This window comes from Haliotis cracherodii, unplaced genomic scaffold (genome assembly GCF_022045235.1).
Source record: "Haliotis cracherodii isolate W230 unplaced genomic scaffold, xgHalCrac1.p SCAF_13, whole genome shotgun sequence".
NCBI lineage: Eukaryota > Metazoa > Mollusca > Gastropoda > Lepetellida > Haliotidae > Haliotis > Haliotis cracherodii.
Genome location: NW_027266268.1, coordinates 11,819,713 through 11,824,114, shown reverse-complemented (window position 1 = coordinate 11,824,114; position 4,402 = coordinate 11,819,713).

Here is a 4,402-nt window from a genome sequence, read left to right as displayed (position 1 = left end):
GCGGAATATTCTTGGAATGTTTCACAAATTGCGGCGCCATCTGGTGTTCTTTGTTGTCAAGAGGTCCTTTAGCAGTTTAGAGTCCTTTTGTGCCCACTGACATTCTTTCGTACACATTGTTCTTTCTTTTCATATGACGTCTTTTTGTAACATTTGACTGTTAATAGTGTGCAATTTTTATCAGTGTATGTTTGGTATTTTGACCTTTATTAGTAACATTTAATACATTATTCGTAACATTTGACTATTATTGCGTACTTTTGTCCTTTATTTCAACTTTGTATTTTTTTTCCAAATGGACACCCATAATGCACACCTGATGTGGAACTGTATACAATGAGTCCCTGTTAGTCTGGAAACCTGGCTTTGCAACATGTAGTGACTTGTGATTCCAGGTATATGTCAAGGACATGATAAATAGCTAAAATGTAATGGCGGTTGTCAATACATACGCACTGTTCATCTCATGAGTGTTGTGGTCAGAATTGACGTTTTCAGGAGTAGTGTGTTTATCAGTGAAAATTTCAGTTCTAACATGTCACCAGATGTGATAATGCCATGTGTGACAAGCATTGTTAGATATTCTATTTTTTTATAGATTCAAGCTGGTTTTATGTGATTGTTCATCTCAAACTAAATACTTGATTCGTACAAAGCCAACTCGCTTCCTTGAGGTTTTATATTCAAGATAGAAAGTAGCTTCAAGCTTAGTGACAAATGGAAAAAAGTAGAGAAAATATTTGATTCCTATTTTGATACAACCAAATTAGAGTCAAGCTCTTGTTCAGTAATTCCTTTAATTGATAGATCTATTGAAAGATCTAAACAGACAATAAACTGATTTGTTTAGGAACACAGAAGCCTGCTAGTTATCAAGTTCCATGCTTCTTTGACCAATGTCTAGGGGTTTCTCAAGCTTACTTTCAAATATAGTTGTTGTTTTTTAATCACCAAAGGTCGTGGGTCATGTGTTTGGATGTGTAGGGGCCAGGGTTAAATTAACAATCTTTCCATGCATCAAACATTTGCATTTTGTTATTATTTTGTATTTTGACATTTGGCCTACATGAATAAGCTATATTTGCTATGATGTGACCAGTGGATTATTTTGCATGTTACCTCTATTTATAGAGATATCTTACGACCTGACATATGTCTGTGTTTCGGTATATTTTGTCATGTGTTCAATGTTATATTGGCAATGTGACTAATAAAGGGCTTCTTACATTATTGTGTTCAATTCTTTACATTGTTGGTATTATAATGAGTGAGTGAGTGAATGTTGTTCAGAACTGCAGCCAGTAAGAATCTGGTAATATTCCTGTGTCCTGTATAAAGTCTATGCATAGGTCAATCAAACTCGCGTAATGAAATCAAAATCCGGTTCGTAAACTGTCATGCAGATTTTGGTCGACTGCAGGATTTGCAAAGCATGTGTACCATCAACTGGGTGTAAGCAGATATTTTCCAAATCTTGTCATGTTTTTAATCAAGGTGCACATGTGATTTGATGCCCTTTGAAATGTACGACCTGTTTTATCACAATATAGATCTTGATTATTGATCAGATCATCTTGACTGGGCACAGGAAGATGATCTAGACCTAGAGAATACCTGGTAGGTCCAAGGGAATGCCTGGTTGGTCGTACCAGAGAATACCTTGTTGTACCTAAAGAATACTTGGTTGCACCTAGATAATACCTGGTTGTACCCAGGGAATACCTGGTTGTACCTAGAGAATACCTTGTTGTACCCAGGTAATACCTGGTTGTACCTAGAGAATACCTTGTTGTACCAGGGTAATACCTGGTTGCACCTAGAGAATATCTGGTTGCACCTAGAGAATAGCTGGTTGTACCTAGAGAATACCTGGTTGTACCGAAAGAATACTGGTTGTATCAAGAGAATACCTGGTTGTACTTAGATCATACATGGTTGTATCAAGAGAATACCTTGTTGTACCAAGAGAATACATTGTTGTACCTGGAGAATAACTGGTTGTACCTAGAGAATACCTGGATCTACAAAGAGAATACCTGGTTGTACCGAAAGAATACCTGGTTGTATCAAGAGAATATCTGGTTGTACCGAAACAATACCTGGTTGTATCACGAGAATATCTGGTTGTACCCTGAGAATACCTGGTTGTACCAAGAGAATTCTTGGTTGTACCTAGAGAATAACTGGTTGTACCTAAAGAAAACCTGGTTGTACCTAAAGAAAACCTGTTGTACCAAGAGAATACATGGTTATACCTAGAGAATAACTGGTTGTACCTAGAGAATACCTGGTTGTATCTTGAGCTTACCTGGTTGTACCAAGAGCTTACCTGGTTGTACCTAGAGAACACCTGGTTGTACCTAGAGAATACCTGGTTGTATCTTCAGCTTACCTGGTTGTACCAAGAGCTTACCTGATTGTACCTAGGGAACACCTGGTTGTACCTAGAGAATATCTATTTGTATCTGAGAACACCTGTTGGTACCTAGAGAATACCTGGTTGTGCCTAGAGAATACCGGGTTATACCCAAAGAATACCTGGTTGTACCTAGAGCTTACCTGGTTGTACCTAGAGAACACCTGTTGCTACCTAGAGAATACCTGGTTGTACCTAGAGAATACCTGGTTGTACCTTGAGCATACCTGGTTGTACCTAGAGAATATCTATTTGTACCTAGAGAATACCTGGTTGTACCTAGAGCTTACCTGGTTGTACCTAGAGCTTTCCTGGTTGTACCTAGAGAATACCTGGTTGTACCTAGAGAATACTTGGTCGCACCTAGAGAATACTTGGTCGTACATAGAGAATACCTGGTTGCACCTAGAGAATACCTGGTTGTACCTAGAGCATACCTGGTTGTACCTAGAGAATATCTGGTTGCACCTTGAGTATACCTGGTTGCACAATGAGAATACTTTGTACACAGAGCATGTTGTACCTAGAGAATATCTGGTTGCACCTTGAGAATATTTTGTACCAAGAGAATACGTGGTTGTACCTAGTGAATACTTGGTTGTACCTAGAGAATATCTGGTTGTACCTAGAGAATACTTGAATGTACCTCAGGAACACCTCACTCTAGCTTAGGAGTACCATGGCTGTGTCTAGGGTTTGTCTGGTTGCATCCCCATGGTAACTAGTTATACCTGGGACATATATGGATGTATGTACACCTGTCAAAGTCATTCCTCATCAAGTCCTGACATAACGCTGCTAATATCAGTGGCTACATGGACGGCGGAAGTTCTCTGCTCCATATCGACTTCCATGTGGACTGGTGATGTGTTCGTTGCTATATATCAAATGGTGGTTGAGAAAATATAGCATGTGTGATCTCAATAACACCGAAGGGCAAGTAGAACTACATATACCAAGACAGATGGTGTGGGATGGCTGGGTGATGACAGCACGATCCCATCAATGAGTCTTTGAATGTTGCCTAACTCCTGGTCAGCAATGCCCCATCACAATTGCCGAGCAAAAGAATGTATACACTTAAAAACTGGATTTAAGCAAAAACATTCAATTGTTATCGAAACGTTACTACGCTGAAAACAGTCGCCGAAACACTGCAAACCTATCATTGATACCCGTATCAAATACATAACCAACAAATAACCATTTCTCGGTTTGTTACATTTTAAGCCACCATCAAACATGGGTAAATACTTTCTTTTGCCAGATATAACTGTAATACTATTAAAAGCGGTGTTAAACCCAACTCACTCACTCACTCACTCACTCACTCTCATGACGGACACGGGGCATCTGTTCTGACATGGAATCTCCACAGCACTATCCACGGAATAACACACTAACACCATTATTTTCTGCTAGAGATCAGTAAAAATTAACATATATCTGTATTCCACGATTATTTTATTTAGGGATTTCCAACAAGAAACAACACACTATGTACACTTTGATAACACAGGTAGTGATTAGACAACTCGCATGTACATTGCAGATCTGAATGCGATAACACCTTAGAATATAATCATCCGCTCGTGTACATATAAGCGTGAAGATTCCGGGATAGAATAGCTCTTCAGCAACCCATGCTTGCCGTAAAAGGTGACTATGCTTGTCGTAAGAGGCGACTAACGGGATCGGGTGGTCAGGCTCGCTGACTTGGTTGATGCACGTCATCGATCCCAATTGCGGGATCGATGCTCATGATATTAATCACTGGATTATCTGGTCCAGACTCGATTATTTACAGACCGCCGTCATATGGCTGGAATATTGCTGAGTGCGGCGTTAAACAGAAAAACAACCAACCAACGTGATCAAGTGATTACTGACATTGACAGACAGGGTACGGAAAGCAAACACTGTACACTGACACTGTATATCACAGACTAAGTAATCGAGGAAGGAGCAATCCAGTGGTCGATACCA